At 45.3% G+C, this 20380-nt stretch overlaps 3 non-coding genes across 3 annotated transcripts; 2 read left to right on the top strand and 1 right to left on the bottom strand.

Moving 5' to 3' along the window:
* Positions 1-2990: 2990 nt before the first annotated feature.
* Positions 2991-3062, bottom strand: trnam-cau (transfer RNA methionine (anticodon CAU)). The gene has a single exon. It is a non-coding gene; the product is annotated as a tRNA-Met (tRNA).
* A 10767-nt stretch (positions 3063-13829) lies between these two features.
* On the top strand, positions 13830-13911 carry trnas-uga (transfer RNA serine (anticodon UGA)). The gene has a single exon. It is a non-coding gene; the product is annotated as a tRNA-Ser (tRNA).
* A 6065-nt stretch (positions 13912-19976) lies between these two features.
* Positions 19977-20049, top strand: trnaq-cug (transfer RNA glutamine (anticodon CUG)). Its single transcript has one exon. It is a non-coding gene; the product is annotated as a tRNA-Gln (tRNA).
* The last annotated feature ends 331 nt before the right edge of the window (positions 20050-20380 follow it).

Here is a 20380-nt window from a genome sequence, read left to right as displayed (position 1 = left end):
ATGTTTTAAAGTCTCAGCAGGACTGAAAGCATCTGCAGGGAGCGAAAAGAGCTAACGTTTCTAGTCCACGTGACAATTTGTCAAAGCTGCACGGGAAACGTTATCCAGTAGTACCCCATAGAGGGGCAATATTGATATATAACGATATCCAGTAATACCTCACAGTGGGGCAATAAGGAAATAAAGCTTATCGAGCAATAAATCACAATAGAAACCGAGTTCCCAACTTCCCCTCTCGGACGGTTGTGAACAATCCAACCAGCCACACTATTTATAAGAAGAGAAGACGAATCTTACCCGGGGTCCTGAGATCAATATGAATTCCTCAACCAGAGTCACTGAAGCAGATTATCGAATCATTAACTGGGCTTTTGCCTGTGGGGTCTTGCTGTGCGTATTTAAGCAGGAATCTCATGACCTCAGGTAAACGCTTTTCCAATGAAATTCCTGAGGTTGAAAATCTTGCTGGAGAAATTAAATCTCGTGGAGGAAAAGTCAATATCAGGAGTGGGATTCTAACCCACGTCTCCAAAAGCGACTGCGAGCTGAACGCAGCATCTTAGACCGCCTGGCCATCCTGATGCGTCGTCGTCAAAACTAAGCTCCGTGCACAAATCGACTTAAATTCAATCTTCATCGTCGTTTCATTTCAAACAAGACATACGTTTCCTCCTTTTCAACCCCAGCCAGAGTCCTGTATCTGAGTGCCATCCTTCCCCAAGTCGCTGGGGGTTAAGCAGCTTCTCATTGCTGCATTGATCAGTTGCTCCGATCAACAAGGACCGAATTCCAGCTCTATCCGTTCCTCACACGGAGGCACTGAGAGTCTATGATCGGAGCGACGTGAAGTATCCGACTGGAGAGTTGCATCCTGACGACTGGAATTTCACTCCACAGCTGCTTCCGGTGCTGCTTGCACAGACAAGTCGCCGAGAGAAATCCTCCAGTGTCCAAACAGGTGAACGTTCATCCAGTAGAGGGAGAAGAGTGTTCTGGGAGAAGTCAACTTAGTCACCTCGCTGCACTGTGGGTCGCTGAAGAACAGGTGTCAAGGAGCGGATCAGACTGAAAGCAATAATTTGATACTAATAAAGAAAAAGGCAGATGTGTTGCTGACAAATAGCGACTTGTTTGCTTTTGGTGTGAATTAGAAAATAAACAGGAGAGAATGCTTTCGATCCATTGACCTCTGGGTTATGGGCCCAGCACGCTGCCGCTGCGCCACTCTGCTCGTGGTTGATACTCTGCGGGGTCGGACTTGAGGTAAAGTTTGAAGAAATCAGTAACAACGTGATCAACGTTCCCAGAGCGGTGAATCTGTCGCCCCGAACGTCATTCTATGAAGGTGATTGCAGTCATTCCCCACTTTCCCATCAGAACAACGTCAGAGAAGAAATCACGTCACCTTCACAGAACAGCCATTCAGCACGAAACTGAATTATCTGAACTGTGCCGACCAGAATCAGTGTGCTCAAACGTGTATTCTTGTTGAAAGAAAAAATGAGGAAGTGAATAGTTGTGTGGCTGCCGCAGGGCAGTCATGCCGTACCTCCTGGTTTAAGGAGCAGAGTGCGGTAGTGAAACCGTGCTGGGCTATTACCCTGAGGACGAGGAATCGAGGCTGTTCTCTTCTATTTACATTCTCCCTCGCACCAAAAGTAAACATAACTCACGTTTCTGTTTGCTTTGCAGCAAATACCTATCAGAAATTTCTTGCAGTCTAATCCCGACATTAGTCCCAAGAATGAAGGAGACAGCATGACACAGTGCAACATTGCAAAGCTCACACATAGGGAACCACGGAGAAAATGCTTTAAAGTGTCAGCAGGCCTGGCAGCATCTGTAGGGAGGGAAAAGAGCTAACTTTTCGAGTGCAGTTGACCCTAAGTCAAAGCTGGACCGGAAACGTTCTCCAGTAGTACCCAACAGAGGGGCAATATAGATATATAACGATTTCCACTAATATCTCGCAGGGGGCCAATAAGGAAATAAATCTTTATCGAGCAATACATCGCGATAGAAACCGAGTTCCCATCTTCCCCTCTCGGATGGATGTGAACAATCGAACCTGTCAGTCTATTTACAAGAGAAGACGAATTTTACCCGGAGTCCTGGGATCACTATTAATTCCTCAAGCAGAGGAACTGAAGCAGATTATCGAGTCATTAACTGGGCTTTTGCATGTTGGGTCTTGCTGTGCGTATGCATATTGGGTCTTGCTGTGTGTATTTAAGCAGGAATCTCATGTCCTGAGACCAAAGCTTTGCCATTCAATGAGAGGAATTGGATCTTCGTGAGGTTGAAAATCTCGCTGGAGAAATAGGCAATATCAGGAGTGGGATTTGAACCCACGTCTCCAGAAAAGACTGCAACCTGATCGCAGCGCCTTGGATCACTCGGCCATCCTGATGCGCTGGCATCAAAAGCACGATCCGTGCACAAATCGACTTTAATTCTATCTTTATCGTCATTTCATTTCAAACAAGATATGCTTTTCCTACCTTTGAATCCCAGCCAGTCTCCTCTATGTGAGTGTCCTCCTTGTCCAAGCCGCTGGATGTTAAGGAGCTTCTCTTGCTTCATTGGCCAGTTTGCTTCAATCAACAAGTACCGAATCTCCGCTCTACCTGTTCCTCACACGAAGATGTTGAGAGACTAAGATCTGAACGATGTGAAGCATCCAATTGGAGAGTTGCATTCTGGCGGCGGCAATCTCTTTCCACAACTGTTTCCGGTGCTGCTTTCACAGAAAAGTAACCGAAGAATCCAACCAGTGTCCAAACAGGTGAACGTTCATCCAGTAGACGTGCCAGAAGAGTGTTCTGGGAGAAGGCAAATTAGTCACCTCGACTATACTGTGGGTAGCTGAAGAACAGGTGTCAAAGAGCGGATCGGACTGAAAGCACCATTTTGATACTAATAAAGAAAAAGGCAGATGTGCTGCTGACAAATCGCCACATGTTTCCGTTTGGTGTGAGTGAGAATATAAATAGCAGAGGATGGTTTCGATCCATCGACCGCTGGGTTATGGGCCCAGCGCGCTTCCGCTGCGCCACTCTGCTCGCGGTTGACGCTCTTCGGCGTCGGTCTTGAGGCAAAGTTTGAAGAAATCAGTAACAACGTGAACAACGTTCCCAAAGAGGTGAAACTTTCTTCCCGAACTTCATTCTATGAAGGTGATTCCAGTCACTCCCGCTTTCCCATCAGAACAACGTCACAGAAGAAATCACATCACCTTCACAGAACAACCATTGAGCACGAAGGTAAATTAACTGGAATATGCTGACCAGAATCAGTGTGCTCAAAAGTGTGTTCTTGTTGAAAGAATAAATGAGGAAATGAATAGTTGTCTGGCTACCGCAGGGCAGTAATGTTGTGTCTCCTGGTTTAAGGAGCAGAGTGCCGCAGCGGAAGCGTGCTGGGTTATTAGCCTGAGGTCGAGGATTCGAGGCTGTTCTCTGCTATTTACATTCTCCCTCTCACCAAAAGTAAACGTAACGTACGTTCCTGTTTCCTTTGAAGCAAATACCTATCAGAATGTTTCTTGCAGTCTCATCCCGACATTAGTCCCAGGAATGAAGAAGACAGCATGACACATTACAACATTGTAAAGCTCACACAGAGGGAACCACGGAGAAAATGTTTTAAAGTCTCAGCATGTCTGACAGCATCTGCAGCGAGAGAAAAGAGCTAACGTTTCTAGTCCACGTGACAATTTGTCAAAGCTGCACGGGAAACGTCATCCAGTAGTACACCACAGAGGGGCAATATAGATATATAACGATATCCAGTAATACCTCACCGTGGGACAATCAGGAAATAAGGTTTATCGAGCAATAAATCACAATAGAAACCGAGTTCCCAACTTCCCCTCTCGGCATGTGAACAAGCCAACCAGCCACACTATTTATAAGTTAAGAAGACGAATTTTACCAAGGGTCCTGGGATCAATATGAATTCCTCAACCAGAGTCACTGAAGCTGATTATCGAGCCATTAACTGGGATTTTGCCTGTGGGGTCTTGCTGTGCGCATTTAAGCAGGACTCCCATGACCTCAGGCCAACGCTTGTCCAATGATCTTCCTGAGGTTGAAAATCTGGCTGGAGAAATTAAATCTCGTGGAGGAAAAGTGAATATCAGGAGAGAGATTCTAGCCCACGTCTCCAAAAGAGACAGCGAGCTGAACGCAGCATCTTAGACCGTCTGGCCATCCTAATGCGTCGTCGTCAAAACTAAGCTCCGTGCACAAATCGACTAAAATTCAATCTTCATCGTCGTTTCATTTCAAACAAGACATGCGTTTCCTCCTTTTGAACCCCAGCCTGAGTCCTGTATCCGAGTGCTCCAAATGTGGCCTTACCATTGTTTTGTACAGCTGCATCATCACCACACGGCTCTTAAATGCAACCCCTCTGTTAATGAACGCTAGCACACCATTGGCCTTCTCCACAGCTCTATCCACTTGAGTGGCAACTTTCAAACATCTATGAACATAGTCCCCAAGATCTCTCTGCTCCTCCACATTGCCAAGAACCCTACCGTTAACCCATTATTCCGCATTCATATTTGTCCTTCCAAAATGGACAACCTCACAGTTTTCAGGATTAAACTCCATCTGCCACTTCTCAGCCCAGCTCTGCATCCTATCTGTCTCTTTGCAGCCGACCATAGCCCTCCTCACTATCCACAGCTCCACCAATCTTCGTATCGTCTGCACATTTACTGACCCACCCTTCAATTCCCTCATCCAAGTCATTAATGAAAATCACAAATAGCAGAGGACCCAGAACTGATCCCTGCGGTACGCCACTGGTAACTGGGATCCAGTCTGAATATTTGCTATCCATCACCACTCTCTGACTTCTATCGGTTAGCCAGTTCGTTATCTAACAGGCCAAATTTCCCACTATCCCATGCCTCCTTACTTTCTGCATAAGCCTACCATGGGGATCATTATCAAATGCCTTAGTAAAATCCATGTACACTACATCCACTTCTTTACCTTCATCCACATGCTTGATCACCTCCTCAAAGAATTCAATAAGACTTGTTAGGCAAGACCTACCTCTCACAAATCCGTGCTGACTATCCCTAATCAAGCAGTGTCTTTCTAGATACTCAGAAATCCTATCGCTCAGTGCCCTGTCCATTACTTTGCCTACCACCGAAGTAAGACTAACTGGACTGTAATTTCCAGGGTTATCCCTATTCCCTTTTTTGAACAGGGGAACGACATTCGCCACTCCCCAATCCCCTGGTACCACCCCTGCTGACAGTAAGGACGAAACGATCATTGCCGACGGCTCTGCAATTTCATCTCTTGCTTCCCATAGAATTCTTGTATATATTCCGTCAGGCCCGGAGGACTTGTCTATCCACAACTTTTACAAAATGCCCAACACATCTTCCTTCCTAACAAGTATTTCCTCGAGCTTACTGTTTCACACTATCCTCTCCAACAATATGGCCCCTCTCATTTGTAAATACTGAAGAAAAGTGCTCGTTCAAGACCTCTCCTATCTCTTCAGGCTCAATACACAATCTCCCGCTACTGTCCTTGATCGGACCTACCCTCGCTCTAGTCATTCTCATATTTCTCACATATGTGTAAAAGGCCTTGGGATTTTCCTGGATCCTACCCGCCAAAGATTTTTCATGCCCTCTCTTAGCTCTCCGAATTCCTTTCTTCAGTTCCCTCCTGGTTATCTTGTATCCCTCCAGCGCCCTGACTGAAACTTGTTTCCTCAGCCTTACAGATGTCTCCTTCTTCCTCTTAACAAGACATTCAACCTCTCTTGTCAACCATGGTTCCCTCACTCGACCACCTCTTCCCTGCCTGACAGGGACATACATATCAAGGACACGTAGTACCTGTTCCTTGAACAAGTTTCACATTTCACTTGTGGCCTTCCCTGACAGCCTATGTTCCCAACTTATGCACTTCAATGCTTGCCTGACAACATTGTATTTACCCTTCCCCCAATTGTAAACCTTGCCCTGTTGCACGCACCTATCCCTCTCCATTACTAAAGTGAAAGTCACAGAATTGTGGTCACTATCTCCAAAATGCTCCCCCACTAACAAATCTATCGCTTGCCTTGGTTCATTACCAAGTACCAAATCCAATATGTCCTCCCCACTGGTCGGACAATCTACATACTGTGTTGGAAAAGCTTCCTGGACACACTGCACAAACACCACCCCATCCAAACTATTTGATTACTCATGGACAAAGACGAGAGTGGTCCTAAAGAAAGAGTGCTAAATTGGGGAAAGGCCACGTATAACAAAATTCGGAAGGAACTAGGGAATGTGGATTGGGAGCAGCTCTTTCAGGGTAAATCCACATTTGAAATGTGGGAGTCTTTTAAGGAAAGGTTGATTCGAGTGCAGGACCGACATGTCCCTGTGAAATTGAGGGATAGAAATGGCAAGATTAGGGAACCATGGATGACGGGTGGAATTGTGAGACTTGCGAAGATGAAAAAGAAAGCATATATAAGATCTAGGCGACTTAAATCTGATGAAGCTTTGGAGGAATATCGGGAAAGTAGGACACATCTCAAACGCGCAATAAAGAGTTCTAAAAGGGGTCATGACATATCTTTGGCTAACAGGGTTAAGGAAAATCCCAAAGCCTTTTATTCGTAGAAAGGAGCAAGAGGGTAACTAGAGAAAGGATTGGCCCACTCAAAGACAAAAGAAGGAATTTATGCGTGGAGTCAGAGGAAATCGGTGAGATTCTTAATGAGTACTTTGCATCTGTATTCACCAAGGAGAGAGACATGACGGATGTTGAGGCTAAGGATGGATGTTTAAATACTCTAGGTCAAGTCGGCATAAGGAAGGGGGAAGTTTGGGTATTCTAAAAGGCATTAAGGTGGACAAGTCCCCAGGTCCGAATGGGATCTATCCCAGGTTACTGAGGGAAGCGAGGGAAGAAATAGCTGGGGCCTTAACAGATATCTTTGCAGCATCCTTGAGCACTGGTGAGGTCCCGGAGGACTAGAGGATTGCTGATGTTGTCCTTTTGTTTAAGCAGGGAAGCAGAGATAATCGTGGGAATTATAGACTTGTGAGCTTGACGTCAGTGGTAGGCAAACTGTTGGAGAAGATACTGCGTGATAGGATCTATTCACATTTGGAAGAAAATAGACTTATCAGTGATAGGCAGCATGGTTTTGTGCAGGGAAGGTCATAACTTAGAAACCTAATCGAATTATTTTAGGAAGTGACAACGTTAATTGATGAGGGAAGGGCTGTAGATGTCATATACATGGACTTCAGTAAGGCGTTTGATAAAGTTTCCCATGGCAGGTTGATGGAAAAAGTGAAGTCGTATGGGGTTCAGGGTGTACTAGCTAGATGGATAAAGAACTGGCTGGGCAACAGGAGACAGAGAGTAGTGGTGGAAGGGAGTGTCTCAAAACGGAGCAAGGTGACTAGTGGTGTTCCACAGGGATCCGTGTTCGGAGCACTGTTGTTTGTGATATACATAAATGATCTGGACGAAGGAATAGGTGGTTTGATTGGCAAGTTTGCAGATGATATTAAGATTGGTGGAGTTGCAGATAGCGTGGAGGACTGTCAGAGAATACAGGAAAATATAAATAGATTGGAGAGTTGGGCAGAGACATGGCAGATGGAGTTCAATCCAGGCAAATGCGAGGTGATGCATTTTGGAAGATCTAATTCAAGAGCAGACTTTACGGTCAATGGAAGAGTCCTGGGGAAATTGATGTACAGACAAATCTGGGAGTTCAGGTCCATTGTACCCTGAAGGTGGCAACGCAGGTCGATAGAGTGGTCAAAAAAGCATACAGCATGCTTGCCTTCATCGGACGGGGTATTGAGTACAAGTGTCGGCAGGTCATGTTACAGTTGTCTAGAACTTTGGTTAGGCCACAGTTGGAATACTGCGTGCAGTTCTGGTCGCCACATTACCAGAAGGATGTGGATGATTTAGAGAGGGTGCAGAGGAGGCTCACCAGGATGTTGCCTGGTATGGAGGGTGCTAGCTATGAAGGAAGGTTGAGTAGATTAGGATTGTTTTCATTGGAAAGACGGAGGTTGAAGGGGGACCTGATTGAGGTCTACAAAATTATGAGAGGTATATACAGGGTGGATAGCAACAAGCTTTTTCCAAGAGTGGGGGTGTCAATTACAAGGGGTCACGATTTCAAGGTGAGAGGTGGAAAGTTTAAGGGAGGTGTGCGTGGAAAGTATTTTACGCAGAGGGTGGTGGGTGTTTGGAACGCTTTGCCAGCGGAGCTGGTAGAGGCGGGCACGATAGCGTCATTTAAGATGCATCTAGACAGATATATGAATGGGCGGGGAACAGAGGGAAGTAGATCCTTGGAAAATAGGCGACAGGGTTTGATGAAGGATCTGGATCGGCGCAGGCTGGGAGGGCCGAAGGGCCTGTTCCTGTGCTGTAATTTTCTTTGCTCTTTGTTCTTTGTAAAGACTTTCCACTCAATGTTTGGGAAGTTGAAGTCACCCATGACTACTATCCTGTGATATCTGCACCTTTCCAAAATCTGTTTCCCAATCTGTTCCTCCACATCTCTGCTAATATTTGGGCCCACAGAAAACTCCCAACAAGGTGACCGCTCCTTTCCTATTTCTGACTTCAACCCATACTACCTCAGTAGGCAGATCCTCCTCGAACTGTCTGTCTGCAGCTGTTATACTATCTCTAAATAGCAATGCCACCTCCCCCCCCACCTCTTTTACCACCCTCCCTAATCGTATTGAAACATCTATAACCAGGGACCTCCAACAACCATTTCTGCCCCTCTTCTATCCAGGTTTCTGTGATGGCCACCACATCGTAGTCCCAAGTACCGATCCATGCCTTAAGTTCACCCACCTTACTCCTGATGCTTCTTGCGTTGAGGTATACACACTTCAACCCATCTCCGTGCCTGAAAGTACTCTCCTTTGTCAGTGTTACCTTCCCCACTGCCTCATTACACGCTTTGACGTCCTGAATATCGGCTACCTTAGTTGCTGGACTACAAATCCGGTTCCCATTCCCCTGCCAAATTAGTTTATACCATCCCGAGGATTACCAGAAAACCTCCCTCCCAGGATATTGGTGCCCCTCTGGTTCAGATGCAACCCATCCTGCTTGTACAGGTCCCACCTCCCCCAGAATGCACTCCTATTATCCAAATACCTGAAGCCCTCCCTCCTACACCATTCCTGCAGCCACGTGTTTAACTGCACTCTCTCCCTATTCCTAGCCTCGCTATCACGTGGCACCGGCAACAAACCAGAGATGACAACTCTGTCTGTTCTGGCTTTTAACTTCCAGCCTAACTCCGTTTATTACCTCCACACCCTTTTTCCTACCTACCTCGTTGATAGCAATGTGCATCACGACTTCTGGCTGCTCACTCTCCCCCTTAAGGATCCTGAAGACACGATACGAGACATCCCTGGCACAGGCACCCGGAAGGCTACATACCTTCTGCGAGTCTCGCTCGCGACCACAGAATCTCCTATCTATTCCCTTAACCATTGAATCTCCTATTACGATTGCTTTTCTCTTCTCCCCCTTCCCTTCTGAGCCCCAGACCCAGACTCAGTGCCAGAGAGCTGGCCGCTAAGGCCTTCCCCCGGTAGGTCACCCCCCCCCCCCCCCAACAGCATCCAAAACGGTATACTTGTTTTGAAGAGGAACGGCCACGAGGGATCCTTGCACTGTCTGCCTGTTTGTTTCCATTCCCCTGACTGTAATCCAGCTACTCTTGTCCTGTACCTTGGGTGTGCTTACCTCCCTGTAACTATTCTCTATAACCCCCTCTGCCTCGTGGATGATCCGAAGTTCATCCAGCTCCAGCTCCAGTTCCCTAACACGGTCTCTGAGGAGCTGAAGTTGGGTGCACTTCCCTCAGGTACAGTCAGCGTGGACACCGGTGGTATCCCTCACCACCCACATCCTACAGGATGAGCATGTAACTGCCCTAGCCTCCAACCCTTCTTGCCTTACAGATTATAGCTGCCCTGTGGATCAACTGGACTTCCGGCCTCTGACTCTGCTCCCAGTCAGCTGCACACTCTTTAAACTCCTGGTTCCGTTCTCGCTCTTTGCTGAAATGAAGTTAAAGGAGCACCTTACTAAATCCTCACCTAACTCCCTCAGTCACCAAACACTCACTGTAGCAGTCAAATGCACCAAATTCATCACTCAGAGGAAACAAAGTGTGCACTGTAGCTGGATCACTTTTATACTGTGATTCTAGCCTCTGGAGACTGGCCTAATCCAATTAGCTAATCAATAAGCTCCAGCTGCAAGTACGTACAAGTAGAACCTTTGTTTAAAGCTTGTTGAAAATTCACCTTCTCAACCAAACAGGAACTTTTAAGTTAATTAACTAAATAAAAGAAAGACTAGACTTTAGATCAAAATTAACCCTTGTACACCCTCAGTCACGAAACTCTCACTATAGCACGCAAATGCACCAAATTCCGAACTCAATGAAGAACGCCTCCAGTGGACAAACAGGAGGAACTTCATTCAGTGGAGGCGGCAGAGGAGGATTCTGGAAGAGGTCAACTGAGTCACCTCGACTGTACTGTGGGCAGCCGAAGAACAGGTGTCAAGGAGCGGTTAAGCGCCAAACACGTCCCTCCCTACTTTTCCTCAAAACTGCTCCCGCGTTCAGTCAATGGCACCATATCGATCGCACAGATGTTAAAAAGTGCTTTGCAGGGTTCGTCCGGGCTTGGAACCCGGGACCTCTGGCATTTTATCGCAGCAGAATTGCCTACGTGAGAATCGCCAAAGCGAGAATCATACCCTTAGACAAACGAGCCACCTTCTGATCAACGTCCCGCTGAAACAATCTTACCATTACTTCCCAACCGAAGCTTATTTTATTAACTGAATGGGCTTCTTAATTCCTGTTGAATTTGGTTTGGTTGTTAAAGTAAAATCCAAATAAACTCTTTTTTGTCCCTTGCTTTTCTTATCGGCGTCATTGGGTCAATTTGGTTCTTTCTGGTTTGTTGGCCTCCACTGCGAACAGAACAATAGACACACGGGACCAATCTTTATAAATAGAAGCGTCGAGCACATTCTTCATAATGCAGATTCTTCATAAAATCCTGAAAGAGAATTGGAATATGTTGGAATACTCGGCTGGTCTGGCAACATCTGTGGAGAGAGAAAGTTACAGTTCCGAGTCCAGTATGACACTGCCTCCCATTCTCGGTTTCCCTCTCAGTCAATGTCTGGTACTGTATGTGAGGGTGGGATTCAGTCTCTATCAGACATTGGTACTGAATGTCAGCGAGGAAATCTTTCTGTATTTATCAATCACAATTCTTGTTTGGGAAACGTGAGATGAATACGTAACATCAGCATGGCTGTAACAGATAGAGAAAGTCACACAGAAAGAGACTATCAGGGCACACACAGTGACACACAGAAAAGGTGCAGTGCAAACCAGCAAGATACTGAGATGGAGAAATTGGGTATTTAGGACAATGTGTTTTCTGCTGCACACAGAGAGGCCCTGTTTGTAAATGTATATCCTGCTGTGTAACCGTGCTCTCTGATGTGTAACTGAGCTCTCAGCTGTGTAACTGAGCTCTCTGCTGTGTGACTGTTCTCTCTGTCGTGGAACAATGACTCTGCCGGTGACAGATCTGCACTGCACTGCACTAATTGGAGGGCTGTGACCAGTGGTGTTCCACAGGGATCAGTGCTGGGACCTTTGCTCTTTGTAGTATATATAAATGATTTGGAGGAAAATGTAACTGGTCTGTTTAGTAAGTTTGCAGACGACACAAAGGTTGGTGGAATTGCGGATAGCGATGAGGACTGTCAGAGGATACAGCAGGATTTAGATTGTTTGGAGACTTGGACGGAGAGATGGCAGATGGAGTTTAATCCGGACAAATGTGAGGTAATGCATTTTGGAAGGTCTAATGCAGGTGGGGAATATACAGTGAATGGTAGAACCCTCAAGAGTATTGAAAGTCAAAGAGATCTAGGAGTACAGGTCTACAGGTCATTGAAAGGGGCAACACAGGTGGAGAAGGTAGTCAAGAAGGCATACGGCATGCTTTCCTTCATTGGCCGGGGCATTGAGTATAAGAATTGGCAAGTCATGTTGCAGCTGTATAGAACGTTAGTTAGGCCACACTTGGAGTATAGTGTTCAATTCTGGTCGCCACACTACCAGAAGGATGTGGAGGCTTTAGTGAGGGTGCAGAAGAGATTTACCAGAATGTTGCCTGGTATGGAGGGCATTAGCTATGAGGAGCGGTTGAATAAACTCGGTTTGTTCTCACTGGAACGAAGGAGGTTGAGGGGAGACCTGATAGAGGTCTATAAAATTATGAGGGGCACAGACAGAATGGATAGTCAGAGGCTTTTCCCCAGTGTAGAGGGGTCAATTACTAGGTTTAAGGTGAGAGGGGCAAGGTTTAGAGTAGATGTACGAGGCAAGTTTTTTACGCAGAGGGTAGTGGGTGCCTGGTACTCGCTCCCGGAGGAGGTGGTGGAAGCAGGGACGATAGTGACATTTAAGGGGCATCTTGACAAATACATGAATAGGATGGGAATAGAGGGATACGGACCCAAGAAGTGTAGAAGATTGTTGTTTAGCCGGGCAGCATGGTCGGCACGGGTTTAGAGGGCCGAAGGGCCTGTTCCTGTGCTGTACATTCCTTTGTTCTTTGGTTGAGTCAAATCATTCCCTGTTGTGTAAATCGATCCGTCTGAAGCAGAACCTTTCTGCGCCATGACAGAGACGAAATTTCAATTCCAGATTTATTCAATCTTATCACCAAGGGTTAGTTCACACCACTGGATTCCCAGTCAAGCGACATAACCTTGTGTTTTTGTTATGAAGACTGTTAATTCAGCATGAATATTTTGAGATACTAATATGGAAACGCCCAACATGGGGCTCGAACCCACGACCCTGAAATTAAGAGTACCATGTTCTACCGACTGAGCTAGCCGGGATGGTGCTGCACTATCTATTAAACCTCTTCTTGCAGAGTAGCGGAGGTGCTCATTCGGAGGGTCAGTGTTGACTCGTTGGGTCGAATGGCCTCCTTCTGCGCTGGAGATTTTACGATTCGATGGTACAAGGAGGTTGATGCGGTGGAGTCCTTCTGCCATACTGCCCACTCCTGACACCATGTAGAAATGCTGGTCTCTCAATGACTGGCGACCAAGGTCTTGTAATAAAAAATAATTAAATTAATAATTGAGCAGCCCCTCCTGGCTTGTGCTCTGACCGCGATCCGGGGAGAACTGCTCGAATCCAGACACGTGATCATGTTAGTTGCCTCATCAGGTCATCACGTGACCATTCGGCCTGTACAGGTCTCCTTCTGTGCCGTGATTTCTAGATTCCATCATTTTTATTTTCTTCCAGACTGGGAAGTGTGGTCCTGTTCCATTTGAATTTCTAATATATTTCCAATGTAACTGATGTTGTTACACAAACTATTAAATCAGTGGAATTGTGCGTCTAGGGAGTTGAGATTTTCGAGTCTCTCAAGGCTTCTCTCCAAATCCAATGGCCATTTTCCACGAAGTTTCAACCCCTCCTCACATAAATACTATTAGAACATAGAAAAATACAGCACAGAACAGGCCCTTCGGCCCACGATGTTGTGCCGAACCTTTTTCCTAGATTAATCATAGATTATACAGTGCAGAAGGAGGCCATTCGGCCCACCGTGTCTGCACCGGCCGACTATTGGTCGCTTGAATGGAATAACTTCCTGGAGTGATTCCAGGCTGGTTTTAGAATGTATTTCATCGACCAAATAACTAATGAATGACGCATTGAACGCAGCTGCGATGGCCGAGTGGTTAAGGCGTTGGACTTGAAATCCAATGGGGTTTCCCCGCGCAGGTTCGAATCCTGCTCGCAGCGACTGTGTTTCGAAATGTTTGTTCAACTCCCCGCACAAGCCGCTGACTCGAAAATTAATACGTTTTCCGATGGTTTGTAAATAAGATGTTTGAACGTTAATCAAGTTCAGTCAGTTATTAGCATTTTTTTTGGGGGCGGGGGGGGGGGGGGACTGAACGAAATATTCAGATGAATAAGGAACTCACACCCAAAACAGCAATCAGTAAATAATAACATTTCCTGCAACGTTCGGAAGGAGAAGCAGCAACGGCAGCGAATGGAAACGTGGTTCGGTTTCATTCAGCTGAATGTATTTCTGGGTAAAAAGATCGAGGCAGAAATGGAACATTTTTAAAAAATATTTTCTTGTTCTCTTTCCTTTGTCTCTCTATCTGTTTCTTTGTTTCTTTCTCTCTCCCTCACTCATTGTTTTTGTGCTTCTCCGGGGACTGATTGGATACACAGCGAAACTCAGCCCCATCTCATTCCAACTCTTTTGGACCAACACGTCCTGGTGATGGACGGTCCTGAATCAGTGGAAGAATCGACAACCTATTCCATTCTTGGCTCTGTGAGAAGTCCCATTCCTTGTTGTGAGTGTCTCTGAGATAAAGGGATCGAGAGAGAACGAGGTGACTGCAGTCTGACTCTTACTCTGAAAACCTGTTAGTGCGCCCTTGTACAAAGTGGATGTGTCTGAGAACAGGAGGAAAGCAGATCATGGGCCTGTGATTGATTTTATTGAGCAGGACCTTGAAAAGTGATGCAATCTTCTAACCAGTCAGCGCCTGTCTGAGAACTGGCAAGGAATTAAGGCTGTTATTGAAACGGTTGATCTTGAATTAGTTTAGGCAAACCGATTATTTATGAGGTGTTGGTATATTGTTTTCAGAGACACTGTCATACTTTCTTAAAATATGATTTGTGCTTGTTTTTGTTTTGTTCAATAATTTGGGGAATCTATTTGGAGCGGATGCAGTTGGTTAATATCTGTGCCTCTTGCTTGTCCAGCTGCCCGTGCAGCAGCTGCTCCATTCCTGTCGAGATCTGTGGACACAAACAGGATATCCAAACTATTGCGCACTGCTGCCATCTCCTGGTTGAACGCGAGTTGTAGAACACGGTAACGCTGTATTCGTAACACATTTCAATTGGAGCAAAAGAACATTAACATGGTTAAATATTATCATTGTAGTAATCATCTTGAAATCCCCAGATATCTGATTTCTGACTGAGCTACCCAGCTCTACCCGATCTATCGGAATATGAAAGATTCCCATTGCAGCCATATTGGTTACAAGAATATCGAACCCCTGATTTAATACATTCACCCGCTTCATTGTTTGTGTATTCGTTCTATAAATACAGAGGGGGCAACATTGCCCAGGGACAGGTGATGGTATAGTGGTGACTGTCCCGCATTTGACCCAGATTCAGTTCCTGCCCATCACAGTGGTGAATTATTTAATTAGATACCGCAGGTCAGGACAGAAAAGGAGTGGACACTCCTCAAATAAAATTCACCAATTGTTTTCATCATCCATGGGTTCCTTATGTAATAACCAGCATCAATTTGTTTTGAGTGGAAACTTAGTTTAAATAAACGACAATCTTCAACATTAATAACTAAGTTCTCAGTCTGCAACAATAGTAAATAGGTGGGTTAAACGGAACAAAAAAACGAGCCAAGCAAAGTTCCGTTTACAAAATGAGCTTAAAACACTCCTAGTGGCTGAATAAATTAATCACTAAGTAAGTTACATAATTAATACCAGTAAAAAGTTATTACTGAAACAGGAAGAAAAGGGCAGCATCAGGGCACAAGGACAAGGTAATGTCTCAGACCAGAGTAAGAGTCCAATGTAATGACACACAGAACATCATAAATATATTGCATAAATACATTTATTGTGGACTGGTGCCATCTCCTGGCTGAGCGGGAGCCGTGTGACACAGACACTTTCATTCAGGAGCGTTTTAAATTGGAGTGAAATGCACACAAACAACACGAATTTCTTTCTGCTCACTGTGCCAGTTATAGTGATCTGTATTAAACAGCAGGAGCGGGATCCGCAGTCTTCACCTTGTTTTAAAATAATTTAGAGTACCCAATTAATTTTTCCCAATTAAGGGGCAATTTAGCGTGGCCAATCCACCTAGCTTACACATCTTTGGATTCTGGGGGCGAAACCCACGCAAACACGGGAGAATGTGCAAACTTCACACGGACAGTGACCCAGAGCCGGGATCGAATCTGGTACCTCGGCGCCGTGAGGCAGTAGTGCTGACCACTGTGCCGCCATGCTGCCCTCGCAGTTTCGTTGTTGAAATAAAATCAAAAGAAACAATTTTTGTCCCTTGCTTTTCGTACTGGGATCATTGGGTAAATTGGGTTATTTTTGGTTTGTTGGCCTCCACTGCGAACAGAATAAAACACATACGGGACCAGTCTTTGCCGTTGCTGAGTAAGCACTGTGCAATGGTCACTCCGAACGATTCTGTCATGAAGCTGCTCCTCAAGTATTCTCTTTCTCAATCTGCTGAAGGCTGAGCTGACGCATTGGAGGTTAGGGCGAATCCTATCTGCTGGATCTGCCTTTTTCCAGTGGTGGCTTCCGGTCATGGAAAACGGTCCACATTTTCCACGATCTCGCCATTTTATTCTGTGTGCCATTTCTATGTGAGTGTTGACAACATAATTCAGCTCTTGGTATTCACCATGATTCAGTCAGTGGTGGTCTGTGGAAAGTAGGAGTCAGTCTGTGGAGCTCTGTCTCCCATAGTCCTGACGTTCAGAGTGACCATTACACAGTCCTTGTGGCGACAAGGTCCCATTTGCACATTGAGGATTCGCACCATCCGGTTATTTGACACTACCACCCTGCTAAGTGCGATCAATTTTGAAATACAATTGCTGCATCTTTCAGTCTCTGACACTATAGGGCAGAGTCAGATTCATTCCATATTTGTAATATACCAATCATTCTTCGGATTGTTACATATCTTCTGCAACAATCTGTCTTTGGGATTCAGTTAAATCGCTTTGCGAGAGTCTCTGGGACTGTATGAGAGTCTGTCATTCATTTAATATCTTTCATTCTCTGAAAATCTGTGTGAAGGTGGAACTAAATCTGTAATGATCAATCTCTGATATTGTTATTGAGTGGATAAAATCATTATGTTGTTTGCCAGTTTCCGTTAAAACGTCTGCATATCAGAATCATGACAAGGCTTTCAGTAGCAGTGGGCATGCGCGTGTGTTGGGGGAGGTGCATATAGACATTTGGGTGGTGACTGAATCTTTATCTGTCAGTCCCTGCTGTGCACAGTAACAAGTCTGACAACACCAGGTTAAAGCCCAACAGGTGTGTTTCAAACACTAGCTTTCGGAGCACTGCTCGTTCCTCAGGTGAATGAAGAGGTATGTTTCGGAAACATATATATAGGCAAAGTCAAAAATGCAAGACAATGCTTTGAATGCCAGCATTTGCAGGTAATTAAGTCTTTACAGATCCAGAGATGAAATGAAAATCGCTTATTGTCACAAGTAGGTTTCAAATTAAGTTACCGTGAAAAGCCACATTCCGTCGCCTGTTCGGGGAGGCTGATCCAGGAATTGAGCCGTGCTTCTGATCTGACTCGGTCGGCTTTTAAAGCCAGCGATTCAGCCCTGTGCTAAACCAGATAGGGCTCACCCCAGGTTAAAGGGGTGTGAATTGACTCACACCAGGACAGTTGGTAGGATTTCGCAAGCCCAGGCCAGATGGTGGGGGACAAATGTAATGCGACATGAATCCAAGGTCCCGGTTGAGGCCGTACTCATGTATGCGGAACTTGGCTAGAAGTTTCTGTTCGGCGATTTTCCTTGTCGCGCGTCCTGAAGGCCGCCTTGCAGAACGCTTACCCGGAGATCAGAGGCTCAATGCCCTTGACTGCTGAATTGTTCTCCTACGTGTTCTCTGGTGTGACATGTGAATATTCCATTCATTCTCTATCTGCAGTCTCTATTGCTTTGTGTGGCACAGGTCTCCCTCGGCCAACGAGCCAGCCGCTGATTTGATCTCACTTAAAGCAACTTGTAATTGCGTCCAAAGCCCATCAGTTTCCCCACACAATTATAAATCAGAAATATGAATGAACAATGTGACATTTATCTCTCTGTTCTGGAGCTGACCAGAAGCAGTGATGTCAGTTTGCACCACTCGCCAAGTTGGCCTGTGGATGCGCCTCGCCAATCACGTAGGTAATGTAATTCTGCCAGCCAGTGGGTTCAGTTGGCATTTTAGGAGAAATTCGAAGTCATCATGACTTCATCAGTGGCCTCATGGTTAAGGTGTGAGTGATGTTAATCATGATGTGATCAAATGAGTGTCTGTTTCAGTCTTTCCGCGGGGAGTTTTCATGCTGAGGAGAAACATGTTGGACATGGTCTGGGAATGTTTCACTCCGGTCCATTCCCAACATATCCTGCCCTGATGGGATGGGCTTTTCCTTCCAAACGTTGCAGAACACTTTTTTAATATTGATTAATATTGGTTAATTATCATTTCTCAAGTATTGTTTCATATGTTTAGAGTAGTTTATATAAAAATACTAATTACCAGACGTGATAAAGTTTTACTTTCATTCCCGAAAAAGCCAAATTGGATGAAAACCATCAAAGAGCCCCAATCATTTGTGTGGTCAGTGGTGTGTTTATGGAGCACGAAATGGTTTTCAGAGTAAGAGTAAGACTCGTTCTCTCTCGATCCCTTTATCCCAGAGCCACCTCACAACCAGGAATGGACCTTCGTACAGAGCAAGAATGGAATAGTTTGTCGATTCTTCCACTGATTCACGATCGTCCATCACCAGGACGCATTCGTCCAGAAGAGTTGGGATGAGATGGGGCTGAGTTTGACTGTGTATCCAATCAGTCCCCGGAGAAGCACAAAAACAGTGAGTGAGGGAAAGAGAAGGAAACAAAGAAACAGATAGAGAGACAACGGAAAGAGAACAAGGAAATATTTTAAAAACATGTTCCATTTCTGCCACGATATTTTTACCCAGAAATACATTCACCTGAATGAAACCAAACCACGTTTCCATTCGCTGCCGTTGCTGCTTCTCCTTCCAAACGTTGCAGGAAACGTTATTATTTATTGATTGTTGCTTTGAGTGTGATCTCCTTATTTATCTGTATATTTCGTTTAGTTTCCAAAAAGGACGTTTTTCCAACAAATTGCGTTCGATAAATGTTCATACCGTTAACAGACAACCAACCGAAATTCCGATTCATTGTCGAGCCGGCAGCTTCCCGGGGGAGTTGAACAAACATTTCGAATCACAGTCGAATCTGCGGGGGGGAAACCCTATTGGATTTGAAGTCCAATGCCTTGACCATTCGGCCATCACAGCTGCATCATTCAACAGTAATTTGGTCGATAGAATACGTTCTAAAACCAGCCTGGAATCACTCCAGGAAGTCATTGCATTCAAGCGATCAAAGGCCCCGGGATTTATGTGAGGAGGGGTTGAATCTTGTGGAAAATAACCATCCGATTTGGAGAGAAGCCTTCAGATATTCGAAAATCTGTGTTCCATAAACGCACAATTCCACTGATTAAATAGTTTGTGCAACAACATCAGTTACATTGGAAAAATATTAGAAATTCATGTTTCTTCTCAAATGCAGAAGCACTACACTTCCCAGTCTGGAAGAAAATTAAAATGATGAATCTAGAAATGAGAGCACAGAGGGAGACCAGTGCAGATCGAATGGTCGCGGGATGACGCAACTAAATGATCACGTGTCTGGATTCCGGCAATTCTCCCCGGATCGCGGTCAGAGCACAAGCCAGGAGGAGCAGCTCAATTATGAAATCAATTATTTTTTATTACAACACCTTGGTTGCCAGTCATTCAGAGACGAGCATTTCTATATGGTGTCAGGAGTGGACATTATAGCAGAAGCATTTGAGCGCATCAACCTCCTTGCATCATAGAATCGTAGAAGGCCATTCGGCCCAACACGTCATCACATAACGTCCGAATGAGCACCACAGCCACTCTCCACAAGAAGAGGTTTAATGGGCAATGCAGCACCAGCTCGGCTAGCTCAGTCGGTAGAGCATGGAACTCTGAATACCAGGGTCGTGGTTTCGAGCCCCATGTTGGGCGCTTCCTTACTGTTATCGGAAAAGATTGAAGATTGAACTGTCTTCACAACAAGAACGCAAGGTTATGTCGCTGGACTGCGAATCCAGAGGTCTGAACTAACCCTTGGTGACAAGCTTTAATAAATCTGGAATTGAAATTTCGTTTCAGTAATAGCTCATAAAGGTTCTGCTTCTAGGCGGATCAATTTCCACAACTGGGGACACGTTTACACAACAGAAGAATGATTTGACACAACCACAGTGAAGATCTGTCACCGACAGAGAGAGCAAGGTTGCACAGCAGGAAACATTTACAAACAGGGCCTCTCTGTGTGCAGCAGAAAACACATTTT

Source organism: Scyliorhinus torazame, chromosome 24 (assembly GCF_047496885.1).
Source record: "Scyliorhinus torazame isolate Kashiwa2021f chromosome 24, sScyTor2.1, whole genome shotgun sequence".
NCBI lineage: Eukaryota > Metazoa > Chordata > Chondrichthyes > Carcharhiniformes > Scyliorhinidae > Scyliorhinus > Scyliorhinus torazame.
Note: the sequence above shows the minus strand (reverse complement) of the source record. Positions and strands in the feature narration are given on the sequence as shown.